This window comes from Panthera onca, chromosome F2 (genome assembly GCF_046562875.1).
Source record: "Panthera onca isolate mPanOnc1 chromosome F2, mPanOnc1 haplotype 2, whole genome shotgun sequence".
Taxonomy (NCBI): domain Eukaryota; kingdom Metazoa; phylum Chordata; class Mammalia; order Carnivora; family Felidae; genus Panthera; species Panthera onca.
Window position 1 is genome coordinate 326,248 of NC_138356.1, and position 17,751 is coordinate 343,998.

Genomic DNA, 17,751 nt, shown 5'->3' on the forward strand with positions numbered 1-17,751 from the left:
GAAAAAATAAATAAACATATCTAATCAAATATAAGTTTTACCCTATAAGTGTGGAGAAAAGTGAATATATGAGTTGGTATACTTTAGTAATTAGCCTGATTTTGGTTGTTTGTAGGGGAAAAGCATTCAAAGCATTTGAGATTTCCAGGTGTAAAATTTGACAGTAGTCTAGTTGAAAGTAATTGTTTGTTTATTTTTAGAAAAAAGTCAATGCTTTTCATTATGTAGGCTTTCCAAGTATTTGCTCCAAACCAGATCAATTCAGTGATTTTCAATAGATTCAAAATAAGTCAGTCATTGTATTGAATTTACAAATTAAGGAGGATTTTAATGGTAGGCCCAAGTTACCATTGTTTAAAATTTCTACTGAACTCATGTTAATATTTGATTGTGTTGAAACATTTTCTGGCATAAGTTCCATTTCTTGAAATTCCAAATTAAGAGAAATTGTGAAAGATAATGACATTCTGATAACAATAGATGTTCAGGGGCATAGGCCTAGGAGAAATAAATTGTGGAAAGTGCTTAACCCTGAGGCTTACTTTTGAAGTGCTATTGTCAATCACGTTATTGTTTTTGATATTGTTTTTTTTCTCTTTAATAAAAGTTGACCTGTTCTTGTTGCCATGTGCTCTTGTAGGTTAATTTGTTTGACTCATTTTAGGTGTGTTGGTACCTTCAACTGAGCCATCTTTTTCTTTTTTTAAAAATAGTATTAAGGAGAGTCAGTCAAAGAGGATTTCCGAAGAAGAAAATAAAATAGATAAATATTTCTCTAGAAGTTAAAAATGGCATAATAGAAACCACTTCTATTATAAACAGCCACCTCATTTTTTTTGTGTGTGTATATCCTTTGTTGTCTATATAAACTTCTGAAGTAAACTGTATTTACTCAAAAGCAATTAAACTTTATTACCTAGAAAACAATAAAAATATAAATTTCCCCATTTGGGTTATATTTCCAAATTGTTTGGGTTTAATTATTTTACAAGTCTTATTTATTTCAGTTTGAAGTCTAGATATCTATCTAGGTTGACTTTTGTTCTTTTTTTTTTTTTTTTTTAATGTGTGTCTAGCAGAAAGAGTATCTTCCTATTTTTCTCTACCGTGGTCCTTGTTGTGACAGTTTAGTTTTAGATGCTTTCCTAAAGAGCTGAATTTTAATCTTCTGATTTGTTCTGGACAAGTATGCTTTCAGTTATACCTATTTTAATCAAGGAGGCAAAGCCATCCATTTCAAGAAAGCCATTTTAAAAATAGACAATGTTGGGGCACCTGGTTGGCTCAGTCAGTTGGGCATCTGACTTCGGCTCAGGTCACGATCTCACAGTTCATGGGGTTTGAGCCCCGAGTCAGGCTCTGTGCTAACTAACGCTCAGCCTGGAGCCTGCTTCGAATTCTGTGTCTCCCTCTCTCTCTGCTCCTCCCCTACTCACACTCTGTCTGTCTCTCTCTCAAAATAATAAATAAACAAAATAAAATAGACAATGTTTAATTTTTAATAGATGAGGCCAGGTGGATTTGTAGCCAAAACTGGTAGGCAGTTCTCTAGGCATGTGATTCTCTTTGTCTAATGTCTCTTTATTTATTAATAGCCATTAAGAAAACAAAAAAAAAAAAAATTTTAAGCAGGGCCTCTAAGGAAGTATCTCTAACAGTTTTACATTCTCAAGCTATTAAAAATTTCTTATTTTGTTCCATTTCTTTTATGACGGTTGTCATTAAATCAGTAAGATGTGGATGATGAAGGAAGGGATTGTATAAATTTTGGATTGTTACAAGTGTTATTAAGAGCCTACCATAATAAAAAGGCTTTTTCAGTTTGACTTTATTCAAAGTTACATATTGCCTGCATGCTTAGATTCATATTAATGTTGGTCCAGTGTTCCAGAAAGTCTGTTTCAATCACAGGAAATCTATCATCTTAAATGTTCTTAAGATACGATCCTTTCTAAGAAAAAGCTCATTTCAGAAATCTCTCACTAATTTTTAGGGGCTTTAATTTTATTAGGCATACTTTGAGATATTCATTGAGTAATAATGCAGTTATTGGGCAGATTAAATGTTTTAAATTTTGATTATAAGAACCAGTTATAGGAAGCTATATGAGGATGCCAGAGGAAAAAGATTATCTCTTGTGGAAAGTAATATGAGCTGAGAGCTGCCCGCAGATGACTGCCATTAAGAAAGCAGGGACCTCAGTCTGACAACTACAAGGAATGCAAGGAACTGAGTCCTGCCTGCCACAACTACATGAGCTTGGAAGAGGATCCTGAGCTCCAGATGAGAAAGCAGCCAGCCAGCACCTTGTTTTTAGCCTTGGGAGACTGAGTAGAGTACTTACCATGCCATGCCTGAACTCCTGTTTGTCCAGATAAAGGTTGAATAATAGAACAAAGCTAATAAATGGGTGTTGTTTTAAGTGACTGAGTTCAGTGCTTTGGTAATTTGTTAATAAAATAATAGAAAACCAATATAGGAGAATGTCAATCAGTCTAGGGATATCCCAGTGCCAGTGACCAGTCTTATATTTGGGTTTTCCCTTCATAACTTCTGTTGTGCTGAGGCCACAGTGGGTACAAGTAAATACTAAGTTGAACTTTAAAATTTATTTAGACTTCTGGGGTACCTGGGTGGATCCGTCGGTTAAGCCTCTGACTTCAGCTCGGGTCATGATCTTGTAGTTTGTGAGTTCGAGCCCAGTGCTGGGCTCTGTGCTGACAGCTTGGAGCCTGCTTCAGATTCTGTGTCTCCCTCTTTCTCCTGCTCCTCCTGTCACGCTCTGTCTCTCTCAAAAATAAATAAACATTAAAAAAAATAATAATAAAATAAAATTTCTTTAGACTTCTAATTTAGGCAATTTAGTTTATTGCAGTATATTAAAGGTGCACTGAATGATGAGAAAAGAAATCTTGGTATTTTCCTTAGTTTCATTTCTCTTGTTGTTGTTGTCGTCATTTTATTATTTTTTTTTATCTGTGGTTTCCCTTACCTAGAATAGAAATTGAGAAAAGTCATTTTTCTTGAAACACAATCATTCTGCAATGGGGTTGGCAAACTATAGCTTGCATGCCAAATCAAGCCCCGTGCCTGTCTTTGCAAATTTTTATTGGAACTCAGCCACCCTCACTAGTGTAGGTGTTGTCTGTGGTTGCTCTCATGCTACAATGTCAGAGTTCAGTATTTATAAAAGACATTGTATGGCCCAAAAGTCTAAAATAGCGACTGTATGGTCCTTTACAGAAAATTTGTAGATGGCGATTTGCTTTAAAACCATATTCATTTAACCTTAAATGGCTTCCATGGATGGGGACTGATACCTTTAGAGGTCTTGAATATACTTTATTAAAAGAAATGTATCCAGCTATCCCTGATTACCTGGATTAGATTAGTTGGTACCCCTGACTCTACTGAAGTGATGGAAATGTGTTAAAATTAATAAAATCCTATAAACTATGTGTCTGGGATCCCTAAGACCATCCTCAGGCCTAGGGGTTTGCTGGAAGGAATCATAGGACTTGGAAGTCATTATTCTTAAGGCTGTGGTTTATTATAGCAAAGGACACAAAGAAGTTAGCAAAAGGATAAGGTACATCAGAAACAACACAAATGGAAAGCAGGCTCAAGTGTTCAAGAGTCCTCTCCTAGGGGAATTGCAGAGTACACACTTGATTCCTCTAGCAATGAATTTTGCAGCAACGTGTGCAAAGTGTTGTCTACCAGGGAAGCTCACTTGGTTTCTGTTGGGGTTCCATCATGTAGGTAACTGTGCTTGTGTGACTGACTGCAATGACTGAAACTCCAGTCCCTCAGAAGGAAAGCAGATGTTCACCATAAATTACATTGTTTGCACAGACTGTCTAGACAAAATTGTACAATGTGGCCAAGGCACTGAGTGTGCAAAACATTTCTGTCAGAATACTCCCAACAGATCAATTCACATGTGCCAGTCAAGGGCCAGGCAGGAAAATAGGCCCTTCTGAAAATGCACATGGTTGTACCAATTCAACCTGAGTTAACACTTCATGAACACCCCATAATAAGTGTTCAAAAACACAAAATTTGTGTTCAGAAGCAAACACAAAATGGTTGCTAGTTGTAAATTTTCTGCTAGTTATAATTATATTTCAAATATATTCTTTTAGTGATTTGATTATTTTAGTCAGCATTATCTTTTATTTTCAAGTAAGAAATTACCTACATGACTTCATAAAAACCCCAGGATAACTTTATAACATCATGGGTCTTTAAAGTTTCACCAAAATAAACATTGTTTTGTATGAATTTACAGTTTAAACCAAATATGTTCTCAGGAGTGAGGTGTCCAGGACTACTTTTGCTCTTCCTCATTTTTACAGAGACTGAAACAATCTGGCACTCTTTTTCACAGTTCATGTTCTTGCATGAATGTCAAAGATTAATCGTTTTCAGAGATGACTTATCTCCATAATATTGTTTTAGCTCATCGTGGCCAATAAAATTCCCAACACTATATTAAATATTATCTCTTAGTTTTTGAAATAATGATGAAATAAGCATTATGAAACATTATACCTTTTAAATTCCTTTATTAAAGTCCTTGATGTATCACCTTTATTGAACCTCATAGTTATGGGAAAGTACACAAGACAAATTTCTTCTTTAGAGATCATTGATTTTGCCTTTTTTGCTGAAGTTAAATGTATATACATGCATATGTATATATGAGTATGTGTGTGTGTGTGTATGAGTATAGCATTTTTCCCCTATTCTTTTGGCTGGCATTTTCTAGACAGAGCCTGGTATTATTTGTGTAGGATACTGTGTAGATAGTGGGGATTCCCGAGATTATTCCCTTAACTTGTATAGCTCTGGGCATTAACAAATAAATCATTTAATCTTCCTCTGTTTCAGAGTGCCTATTTTGCCTTTCCTCACAAGAAGTCTTGTGAGGATTATTTGATCAGATTTGATTATTTTAAGGAAGCGTCTTCATGTAGGTATATGTTATGGTTAGAGTCATCTGACTGAAATCTGATGAGGGCCTTTTCATGTAACCTTGGACTAGAAGGAGGCCCTGGGCCTCTGAAATAACTGATAGTTGATTTGCTCTGCAGTTAGTATTTTGGGCTATTAGTGGCTCAACTCAGTTGTGAAAAAGTAGCCAGATATACATCTCTAAATGGCAAAATCCGTATCTTACTAATTAGTCTTCTGATGTCCAACACTGAGCCTTGCTGTTTCCTGGTTTCTAAACCCCAGGCAAGCAAGAGTTCCATGAGTTTGATAGTCCATCAGAAAGGCTGCTAGGAGCAGACTTGGGCCAGGTAAGGTTGAGGCCAGCCAAAAGCCTGTAGACAGAGGGAAGGAAACCCATCTGGCATATGCAGAAGCACATTACTTCACAGTCTAAAATAATGGTTATCCACAAGAATAATTGTTAAGTTGTCGAGAAAATATTAAACTGTATTGATAGAAGTAGAGTAAGTTATGGAAAACTCATTTCTGAGGTATTTCCATTAAAATGATTAAAGTATAAAGTGTTTAAAATTTTCCGTTTCACAAAATGCTTGGTGAAAAACTGGGCAAACCGTAGTCAGATATGTTTAGGAAACACTGCATATTACAGCCCCCTCTTAGAGTTCACAATGCTTAAAAGCTCTTGAGAAATCTTACAGCAATTCAATTTTATCCAGCCTAGTTTATTCAAACTGATTTGATACCTATTAACATCTCATGGAACTTGTGTTTGGAGGTGCACATCCCGGTCCACTGTATAGGGCTGTGTCCTTGCAATTGTACTGTTTTTGCTTTTGTTTATGGCCTTTGTTCTCTCAGGACACTTACCTGGCTTGTTTCTGTTAAAGCTTTCTGCCTTCTCTAGGCCCCTCTGAATCTCTTCCCTTTTTTTCCCTCCCCAGTCCACCATTGTCTAAGATTTCAATTCTTTATCTTGAATAAAAACAGAGCCTCGCTTCTAACCAGAAACAACCCGTGTGTCCTGCCTCTGGTTCCATTCGCATTAATGAACAGATTACTTTTTAGAACGTGCTGTGATTTGGGCTTCTCTTAATTTTGAGGCCCCGGTTTTGAGGATCAGTTTTGAGGACCCTTCAGCCTCCAGCAGACCAGGAACAAGGTATGCTGCCACTGCCCGGGTGTGCTGGACGGCAGTGTTGCAGAAAGACTCACGCTGTGTCTGTCTCTGAACATATTTTAAAACAGAGAACGGCCGAATAGGTTGTGTCACAGACCATTTCCATTTTCCACAGTTATACGCTGTCTTTCTTGGAGAAGGAGGTACTTCTCTTGTCCTCTGTAATCACAGTAGCCGGGTTACGGCGGCCTTGTTCTGAGCAGGTCTCCACTTGTCTGCGGATTTCTGCCCTTTGGCCTATGCTCAGAGCTGCTGCTTGGTGAACTGTGACTGACCCAGCAGGTTCCTTCTAGAGCATTGTAATTTCTGTCTCCCTTTCTCTTAAAGTGCACCTTTGCCCTGCTGTTTCTATTTCTCTTTGGGTTCCTTAGAGCAGACTCTTTGGACCTTAAGATGAGGTGGAATGGTGCTTTTGTGAACCAAGGTGATAGGACTTGAGTTCTGTTGTTCTCATCGGGCTGGAATTTGAAGTTGGAAACATATTTGAGGAAGGCAAGCCAAGTGGTTTACAGAGGCGTGACCATGGGTGTAGCTTGTTAAACCTGTTTACCTCAGAAAAGATTTGTTTTTTTTCTTCAGTGTGTGAGAAAACCTATAGGTCTTGTTTTTCCTCACTAGCTGGCTCCAGTTTTCATGGATAAAGTTTCAATCACAAATATATCAAGCAAATGGCGAAAGTATATCTCCTATCAGTAGTTTAAGACCTTCTTGTCTAGAATTGTGCTGTGTTCATTGATTTTTAATCCCAATAGAAAATAAAATTCTATTAGCTGGGAGTCTGATATATATATATAATCAATCCATTTTTGGTGGTTTTGCTATCCTTTTCCACACAGCTGAGCAGTTCTTGATTAATAGCCAGAGAAGAGCCCAATTCAGGTGTGTGTGTGTGTGTGTGTGTGTGTGTGTGATTGCATTGAAATTTAAAGACCACTTGGATACAAATTTTGGTGCCCCCCCCCCCCCATTATATCCATTGTACCCAGAATGATACACAGGAGGCACTCAATTAATTTGTTAAATGAATGAATCCCATTTTAGTCTTGGGAGTGGAAATGAAAGCATTTGCTAACTAATTTTGTTGGTTTATTAGCCACCAGTCGTCTTTCATTCCCCTTAATTTTTAAGAGCTGTCTTAGTTTTTGTGATTTTATTTGCCACAGCTGCCGTGGCTTATTTTCTGTGGCGTTTTTGCTGTTGCCCTCACTGTCCACCTCTCATAACAACATTTAGTGGTTAGGGGCACCTAGGTGGCTCAGTGAGTTAAGTGTCCGACTCTTGATTTCACCTCAGATCATCATCCAGTTTGTAGGATTGAGCCCCGCATCTCGCTTTCTGCTGCAAGTGCAGATCCTGCTTGGGATTCTCTCTCTCCCTCTCTCTCTGCCCCTCCCCTGCTTGTGCTCTCCCTTTATCTATTTCTCAAAAATAAATAAATAAACATTTTAAAAAAACATTTCACGGTTATTATTAGATGTAAAAGCTTCTAGGCAGTCAGGGTCTTAGAATTCTTTTGTTCTTTCTTTAAAATGCCATTGACTGTTCTCATTTGTAGTGGGCTTTAAGAAAGGGAGTCTGAACCCAGGCTAAACATGGTGACTTTAGTATAGCCCGGCTCTTGGTGATCTCATGAGATCTTACAAGGGCAGGCCTGGACCTGGTCAGTAATTGAGTGAGAGTCCTCAGCAGAAACCATGACTACAGGATGTGGCATGGGGAACACGCCTGGCCCTGCGAGTCAGGGTGCAGCCAGCACCTGCCCCCTCACCTGCAGGTATACGAGGGGTCTTCCATGACCCCCACTCCCAGCCTGCCTCCCTTCCTCTCATGGACACCTTCTCATCTGGGCTGTGAAAACAAGGGCTTGGGACTTTTGTTTTGCATGAAATATGAGTCAGGTGAGCCGTTTAGACTTATAGTTGGTTATCTGAAAGAGTGATTTTAGTTTAGTTCCTATTTCCTTTTCTTTGTTTTACCAGCTGAGTGAGTAAGTAGCTATAAAGGTGTCATTTAAAAATAAAGAAGTAGTTATTTATTACCAGTATTGTGCTGTTGCTTTTGGTGAGTTCAGAAGTAAAAGCTTTAATTTTTAAATTTTAGAGAGCAGTGTTTTTTTACCTGGCCGATTTGTTTCATTTGTCATTGTAAATTTACCACGGAGGCACTATTTAAATCTGCTTATCTTCTGCTTTTTGATTTTGTTAGTAGACACAATTTTTATCTAAGAGGACCCTACTCATGTAGACATGCATTTAGATTTAGATTTGATTTACATCAAATCAAGAAATTGGGACACTTCAGTTCAGGGGTAGTTCTTTAATTATTCAGGGATATCACTAACAAGAATCTTTCCTGAGCATTCCATGAAGAAATTTGTAGATAGGATTAAGTTGGCTTCAAGGTTATCAGATGAATTGCAGAGAGCATTGTTTAAAATTTATTATAGTTACTTAAAATTTATATTTTTAAAGGAAAAAGACAGTGATTGTGGAATATCCACCTATTTAGAAAATTGTAGGATTTTTTTTATTACTATTCTTTAAATCAGTTTACCTAAGTATGTGTACATGCTTCTTATTTTATCCCAACTCTTCCTGTTGCCCAAATGTTGCTTGCATTACCAAATAACTGGCAGATTTTAAAGGAGAGAAACAGTGGGGTCTTTTTATTCTTCATTTTGCTGTACAGTATTAAAGAGTATCAAAATAAAGAATCCCTGAAAGTAATGGAAGTCATGGAGTCATTGTGGTCCCTATCATGCAACCTGAGGGAGGTTGCCTCTATGATGAGGCTACAATCACATAAATATACCTTCATGTTCAAGGAGCTCAGGAGGATGAATGCTGTGGCTGGTTTGTTCTCACCCATGTCCACAACACAGGTATTTTAAAGATCAGAGTCTTGGATCATTTCTTCTCCAGTGACTTTTTTGCTAAGCAGCTGCATTTCAGCCTCCTGCCAGATGGCTCTCTCTGTGCTAGTTCTGTGATCATTTAAAACTCCCTGTCTTGGAAATAATATTTTCTTCTCCCTTTCTTTGTTCCTGAATGTGTTCTCTATTTCAGTTAGTAGCACCACTATCCTTAGTGGCAAGAAATTTGGCCTCTTGGTTCACTTGAACCAACTGACTCTTCCTCTGTCGTATTTAATTAGCACTGTTTGGTTACCAAACAATTTTAGAATAGTGATTATTAAAGTAGTAGGCCAAAAAAGAATTAACACTTAGTGTATTGAATTACTTTCAGTACATGAAGATGTTGTCAAAACTTAATTTGTTAGAGCATTTCATTAGTGGGGTTGGGAATAGAAACAAGTCTGAATGCATGGACTTTACCACTCACTCAGATCAGTTACTGGTACCAAGAAGCCACATTCAAAGGATGTGAATGAATTTGCCCAAATTCATCATCATAATGATGAATTTAGAGCATGTTCCCATGGATGATGGATCTGTTGGTTTGTCTTTATGTAAGGGAACGTGTGTGCTGTCTCTCTCTCTACACACACACACACACACACACACACACACACACACACACAATCTGTAGGGTTATATTGTTCTTATTATCTTTTGCTTCCCAGTGTGAACTGTAAACTTTCGTTTGTCTAGACTTGTTTTTATATATCTTGAATATCCATTGTAGTTTACTGCCTTATGTGCTTTCTTCTTTCTTCCTTCTCTCTTCTCATCTTCATCATTTAAGAATTTTCCAATGCTTTGAGACCTGGTATAGGTTTTATCTCTTTCAGTATCTATGCTGGTTTCAGATCGGACAGAAATAGTTCTTCACCCATTTGGAACATTTAATGTGAGCCATGCTTATAATATCTCATTTATTTGATTTCAAGCTCTTTAAGAAACTGTTTCAAATTATATAATTATGTATAGCAGCACTATCAACAATAGCCAAATTATGGAAAGAGCCCAAATGTCCATCAACTGGTGAATGGATAAAGAAGATGTGGTTTATATGTACAGTAGAATACTAATTGGCAATGAGAAAGAATGAAATCTTGCCATTTGCAACAACGTGGATGGAACTGGAGGGTATTATGCTAAGTGAAATAAGTCAGTCAGAGAAAGACAGATAGCCTATGTACAAAAACTAAAGGAGTTCGTGACTACTAAACTAGTCCTGCAAAAATATTAATGGGGACTCTTTGAGTGGACAGGAGAGATCAGAAGTGACAGTATGAAGGTAGGAAACACAAAAGCAGTAAAAATATGTCTGTAAAAAAATAAGTCAAGGAGCTCACAAAATAAGAGGTTGTAAAATATGACAACATATACCAAAAACGTATGAGAGAGAGAGAGAGAGACAGAAATAATTAGTTCAAAATTAAATGACCATCAACTTAATGCAGAGTGCTATATGCAGAAGAAGTTATATGCAAACCTAATCATAATCAAATACCAAAAGCCACTATAAATATCCAAAGAATAAGGGGAAAGGAATCCAAATATATCACTAAACAAAATCAGCAAACTATGAAAGACAAGAAAGGATCAGAGAAAATCTTCAGAAACAACCACAAAACAAAATCACAATGAATACATATTATCAATAATTACTTTGAATGTTGATGTACTAAACTCCCAATCAGAAGACTCATAGGGTGACAGAATAGATAAAAAAAACAAGACCCATCTGTATGCTGCCTACAGAAAACTCATTTTAGACCTAAAGACACCTGCAGATTGAAAGTGAGGGGACAAATATTTATCATGCAAATGGATGTCAAAAGAAAGCAGGAGTAGAAATACTTATATTGAACAAAATAGAATTTAAAACAAAGTCTATAACAAGAGACAAGGATTTTATATAGTAATAAAGGGAACAATCCAACAAGAATATCTAACAATTGTATATATGCACCCCACCATAGCACCCAAATACATGGAACAGTTAATAACAAAAGAATTAATTGAAAATAATAGAATAATAGAGGAGGCTTTAACGGCCCACTCACATCAACAGGTAGATCATCTAAACAGAAAATCAACAAGAAAACAATGGCTTTAAATGACACACTGGGCCAGATGAATTAAACAGATATATTCAGAACATTCCATCCTAAAACAGCAGAATATACATCCTTTTCAAGTGCATATAGAACAGTCTCCAGCATAGGTAACATACTAGGCCACAAAACAAGCCTTAACAATGTCAAAAAGATCGAGGTCAACCATGCATCTTTTCTAAAAGACCACAATGCTATGAAACTGGAAATCAAACACAAGAGAAACTCCAATAAAGACCATGAATGGGTCAACCGAGAAATCAAAGAAGTAAAAAAGTACATGGGAAACAAATGCAAATGAAAACACAACAGTCCAAAACCTTTGGGCTGCAGTAAAAATGGTACTCAGAGGCAAGTTTATAGGAACCCAGGCTTAATTCACGAAGCAAAACAGATCTCAAATAAACAACCTAACCTTACACCTAAAGGAGCTAGAAAAAGAACAACAAACAAAACTTGAAACCAGTGGAAAGAAGAAAATATTATTAAAGATTGGAGCAGATATAAATGCTATAGAAAATTTAAAAAAAGATAGACCAATGAAACCAGGAACTTATTCTTTGAAAAAAAAAAATCAGTAAATTTGATAAACCTCTAGCCAGACTTATCAAAAAGAAAAGAGAAAGGAACCAAATAAATAAAATTACAAATGAGGAGAAATAACAACCAATGCCACAAAAATACAAATAATTTGAACATTATGAAAAATTATATGCCTATTAAACAAGCTTAAAGAAATGGATAAATTCCTAGAAACATGTAAATTCTGAAAAATTAATCAGGAAGAAATAGAAAACTTGAACAGACTGAGACCTAGCAAAGAAATTGAATCAGTAATTTAAAACACTCTTAACATATAAAGGTCCAGTTCCAGTAAGCTTCACAGGCACATTCTACCAAACATTTAAAGAACTCTTCTTCTCAAACTATTTCAAAAAACAGAAATGGAAGGAAAATTTCCTAATTCATTCTGAGACTAGAGTTACCCTCATACCAAAACCAGATAGAGATACCATTAAAAAAGAGAACTATAGGCCAGTGTCTTTGATGAACACAGATGCAAAAATTCTCCACAAAATACAAGAAAACAGAATTCAACAATACATTAAAACAGTCATTCACCACTATCATGTGCTATTTATTCAGTATTTGCAAATGAATCACTGTGATACATCACATCAATAATAGAAAGGATAGGAACCATATGATCATTTCAATAGCTGCAGAAAAAGCATTTGAAAAAGTGTAACATCCATTCATGATAAAAACCCTCAAGTAGTAGGGTTAGAGGGAACATATTTCAACATAATGACTATATATGAAAAACCCAGAGCTAACATCATTCTTAATGGGGAAAAACTGAGAGCTTTTTCCCTCAGGCCAGGAACAAGACAAAGATGTCCACCCTTCCACCCTTACTCCACATAGTACTGGAAGTCCTAGCCACAGCAATCAGACAACAAAAAGAAATAAAGGGGATCCAAATTGGCAAGGAAGAAGTCCAACTTTCACCATTTGCAGATTATATGGTACTCTATGTAGAAAAGACTCCACCAAAAAACTGCTAGAACTGATAAATGAATTCAATAAAGTCACAGGATACAAAATCAGTGTACAGACACCTGTTGCATTTCTATACTTTCCAAAGAGAAAGAGAAATTAAGAAAACTTTCCCATTTACAATTGCACCCAAAATAATAAGATACCAAGAATAAACCTAACTAAAGAGATGAAAGACCTGTACTCTGAAAACTGTAAAACACTGATGAAAGAAATGGAAGATGACACAAAGAAATGTGGACACGTTCCATGCTCATGGATTGGAAGATCAAATATTGTCAAAATGTCTATACTACCCAAAGCAATCTACACATGTAATGCAATCTCTATCAAAATGCCAACAGAATTTTTCATAGAACTACTACAAATAATTCTAAAAGTTTTATGGAAGCACAAAAGACCCCAAATAGCCAAAGAAATCTTGAAAAAGAAAAGCAAACTTGGAGCCATCACAATTTCGGACTTCCAGTTACATTACGAAGATAGCATGGTCCTGGCACAAAAATAGACATATAGATCAATGTAACAGAATAAAGGACCCAGAAGTGAACCCTCAACTGTATGGTCAATTAATCAGTGGCCAATTGACAAAGCAGGAAAGAATATCTACTGAGAAAAAGTCTCTTCAACAAATGGTGTTGGGAGCACTGGACAGCTACATGCAAAAGAATGAAACTAAACCACTTCCTTAGTCTATACACAAAAATAAATTCACAATAGATTGGAGGCCTTAATATGAGACCTGAAACCATAAAAATCCTAGAAGAGAAGACAGGCAGTAACCTCTTTGACATTGGCTGTAGCAACTTTTTCTAGATATGTCTCCTGAGGCCAGGGAAGCAAAGGAAAAATTATTGGGACTTTATCAAATTAAAAAACTTTTGCACAGCAAAGGAAGCCAATCACAAGACTAAAACACAGTCTACAGAACGGGAGAAGATATTTGCAAATGACATATCTGGTAAAGGGTTAGTACCCAAAATATATAAAGAACTCAACTCCCCAAAACAAATAGTTCACTTATAAAATAGGCAGAAGACATGAAAAGACATTTCTCCAAAGCAGACATCAAGATGGCCAACAGATGCATGAAAAGATGCTCAGCATCACTTATCATCAGGGAAATACAAGCAAAACTACAATGAGATAACACTTCACACCTGTTAGAATGGCTGAAATCAACAACACAAGAAACAATGATTGTGAGGATGTGGAGCAAAAGGAATCGTCTTGCACTATTGGGGGGAGTGGAAACTGGTGCAGCCACTATAGAAAACAGTATGGACATTCCTCAAAAAGTTAAGAATAGCTCTACCCTATGATTCAACAATCTCACTACTGGATTTTTACACGAAGAATATAAAGGCACTAATTCAAAGGGATACATGCACCCCTGTGTTTATAGAAGCATTATCTACAATAGCCAAGACATGGAAGCAGTGCAAGTGTCCACTGATTGATGAATGGATAAAAAAAGATGTGGTGTGTATATACAATGGAATGTTAATTCAGCTATAAAAAATAATGAAGTCTTGCCATTTGCAGTGCCACGAGTGGAGCTACATAGTGTAATGCTAAGTAAAAAAAGTCAGTGAGAGGAAGAGAAATACTATATGATGTCACTCATATATGGAATTCAAGAAACATAACAAAGGGAAAATAGAGAGAGAGAGAGAGAGAGAAAACAAACAAACCAAGAAGCAGACTCTTCATTAGAGGAGAAACTGGCAGTTAACAGAGGAAAGGGTGGTGGAGAGATGGGTTAAATAGGTGATGTGGATGGCAGTTGTCGTGATAAGCACTAGGTAATATAGGGAATTGTTGAATTACTATATTGTATACCTGAAAATAATATAGCACTGTTTGTTAACTATTTGGAATTAAAATAAAAACCTTAAAAAATGTGGAAGAAGATTGCTATGTCCTGAATTTTGTCCCCCCCCCCCCCCCCAAAATTCATATGTTGAAGCTCTCTCAGTGGGATAATATTTGGTGATGGGGTCCTCGTGAGACAGGAGGGAGATGTCTCTCTCTCTCTCTCTCTCTCTCTCTCTCTGCTCCTTGAGGACACCGCCAGAAAGTGGCCATCTGCAAGCTAGGAAGAGCTCCCTCATCAGCAACCAAATTGACTGTCACCTTGATCTTAGATTCTCCAGCCTCACAGATATCAATGGTTTTGTTTGTTTGTTTGTTTGTTTTTTTAAGCTACCTACTCTATGGTGTTTTGTTATGGCAGCCTGAGCTAAGACAGAAATTGGTACCAAGAGGGGGGATTCTGCCATAACAAATAGCTTGGAATGTGTCAGTGGCTTTCAAACTGTGTAATGAATAGAGACTGGAAGAGTTTTGAGGTACAGTGAGGGAGCTTCTAAAAGTGATTCTGGTGAGAGCCCTGACAAGAAACAATAATCTTTTGATATATTTGGTTAAGTAAAAAGTATTATCACAATTAACTTCACCTGTTTCTTTGTATTTTCTTAATGTTGCTACTAGAAAACTTAAAATTACTTATGCTTCTTTAATTGGGTAGCACTGAAATAGAACTACATGTGTAAACGTGGATAAATATAAAAAAACAGAATATTGATTCAAAAAAATATAGGTTATTCAGAGCTGTGTTCAGAAGACACCATTTTATATACAATTTAAAAACTTGAAAAAGAATACTAATCAGGGTGTGTGTGTGTGTGTGTGTGTGTGAGAGAGAGAGAGAGAGAGAGAGAGAGAGAAAGTAGAATGCTAATGAAATACCAAGTGCAGGAGAGAGATATCTATAGGAAGGAAGAAAAGAGGAGCAGAAAGAGATACATAAAATTTCAGTTGCATCATTTAAAAGAAACTGTGAAGGTAAATTTGTATCCTTTTAATATTGACATAGGGTGATAGGGTGATTAGTGTATGTATTTTTATATCTTTTTAATACTTTTGTACATTTAGAGATTTGCCAGTGTCTTTTTTTTTTTTTTAAGTTTATTTATTTTTGACAGAGATAGAGTGTGACTGTGAGCTGGGGAGGGCCAGAGAGACAGGGAGACACAGAATGCAAGCAAGCTCCAGGCTGCGAGCTGTCAGCACAGAGCCTGACGTGGGGCTTGAACTCACGAACTGTGAGATCATGACCTGGGCCGAAGTCGGACACTCAACCTACTGAGCCACCCAGGTACCCCATAAATAGCCATTATCATTAATTCTTTTAATATTTCTAAAAGAATTTTTCATTTTTGGAAGCTTAAACTGAGAAATGAGAGAGTCTATGAAGATACTTATCCAAAGTCACAAAACAAATAGCTGAGGTGCAATTCATAATCATCTTTCTTGTTCTAAACTCATAGCTCTTCCTTCCCATTAGTCCAATTCTGTAATATAAAGATGAAATGTAAACAAGCTTATGAACTGCAGGCTCTTCCGACCTAACTTTGTCTTTTCCCCTTCTCCCAGTGCATGCACACATGCACCTCTGCACACATGTGCATGCACACACCCACATGCACATGTGTGTACATGCACACACCATCCTTTCTGAAAGAATATGTGTTCCTTACTGATAGGCTTGGGCCAAAACAGGTGGTGTCTGGGGTGCTGTATTTCCTCTCTGTGTCCTTGTGAAGAGACTTTGTACACATTCTTCAGGGATTATCAGCTCAAGAGAGCTCAAAATATGATATGCTAAAGTGATAGTTTCTATTTATCTTTTCCTAAAGGTGTTATTCCTTTTTTGTTTTCTCTCAGAAATGCCTACATGAAGAATATATGAATTGTTCTGCTGGTTAAGGCATTGCTTGTGTGTTTGATTGGCTGCTAAAGACATTTGTTGTGTTCCTCATTGTCCTTTATATACAGATCCTCTTACAAATCAAGGAAAAAAACTATGTGAAAATAAATGCAAGCTTAAAAACATAAAATTTAAAACAAATTCTTGAATTAATTACTGGAAGGGCTAAAAATAATAGCTAACATTAACTAAATGCTTAATGTGTTAGGCATTATTATATCTCCAACTTATAGATTAAGTACCTTGCCTAGGGTAATCAGCTAGTGAGGGACAGGGCTGAGGCAGAGACAGTGTTGGGGTCAAATCCTGCTTTTATTGGTTAAAGATTTTCTAAGCTGTGCTACCCCAAGTGATCATTCTTTTCCACTCATATATCTGCTATATGCCCAATGAGTCTGGAATTATCCATATATTGCTTTATAATTTTTAGTTTGGCTTTTACTTATTTCTGTTTTGAAATTGATTTGCAAATATGCAAAAGCAAGGACAGACTTGAAAATTTCCTTGAATTAGCTTTAGCAGCTTAGGGAGCATGTGGGTAGTAGGCTTTCAATGTATTCTTACATATTCGCTAGTTCTCATTAAATTTGTGACTGCCTAAATCAAAACTACTTAAAATTGATTGTCATGGATTGATGCCAAGAAATTCTAAAGTACTACCTAAACTTCTACTAAATCTTACCAATCTTACTGCTATTGAATTCTTCCTTGAGGAAATTCATTTAAATTTTGTGGCTGTGGTTGGAGGATAGACTAGAGTCTGGAGTACATTTTTATTTTAATTATTTAACTTCAATTTTGTCATACAAGTTGTGCATACTTGAGCAAATGTGTCTTTTTATGCTGTCCTTTCTATCTTTGAAAGCAATTAAAATATGCATTTCCAAGCTCCTGGAAGAATTTTCAGGTCTCCTATTTTCACCTCACCTTCCATTTATTCCTTTTTTTGTTGGTTTTTTGACTTACATTTTTAGAGCAGTTTTAGGTTTACATTAAAATTGAGAGGAAGGTTTAGAGATTTGCCATATACCTCTTGCCCTGACACGTGTGTAGCCTCCCCCATTATCAACATTGCTTACTGGAATGGTACATTTGTTACAATTGTTGAACCTGCATTGGTGCATCATAATCACTTAAAGTCCATAGTTTATGTTAAAGTTTACTCTTGGTGTTGTCCATTCTGTGGGTTTGGACAAATGCATAATGACATATATCCATCATTATATCATACAGAGTATTTTCATTGTCTAAGATTACTCTT

General features: G+C 36.5%; 1 protein-coding gene and 1 long non-coding RNA gene across 8 annotated transcripts in view; one reads left to right on the forward strand and one right to left on the reverse strand.

Annotated features, from left to right (window-relative positions):
• Positions 1-17,751, forward strand: part of SPIDR (scaffold protein involved in DNA repair) — a 487,671-nt gene that overhangs the window by 152,300 nt on the left and 317,620 nt on the right. The gene's annotated exons all lie outside the window — the stretch shown is intronic.
• Positions 1-17,751, reverse strand: part of LOC132664034 (uncharacterized) — a 71,668-nt gene that overhangs the window by 17,367 nt on the left and 36,550 nt on the right. For both annotated transcript variants that reach the window (XR_013553583.2, XR_013553582.2), the window contains exon 3: positions 2,630-2,782. This is a non-coding gene — a long non-coding RNA (uncharacterized LOC132664034). The remainder of the gene's footprint in view (positions 1-2,629; positions 2,783-17,751) is intronic.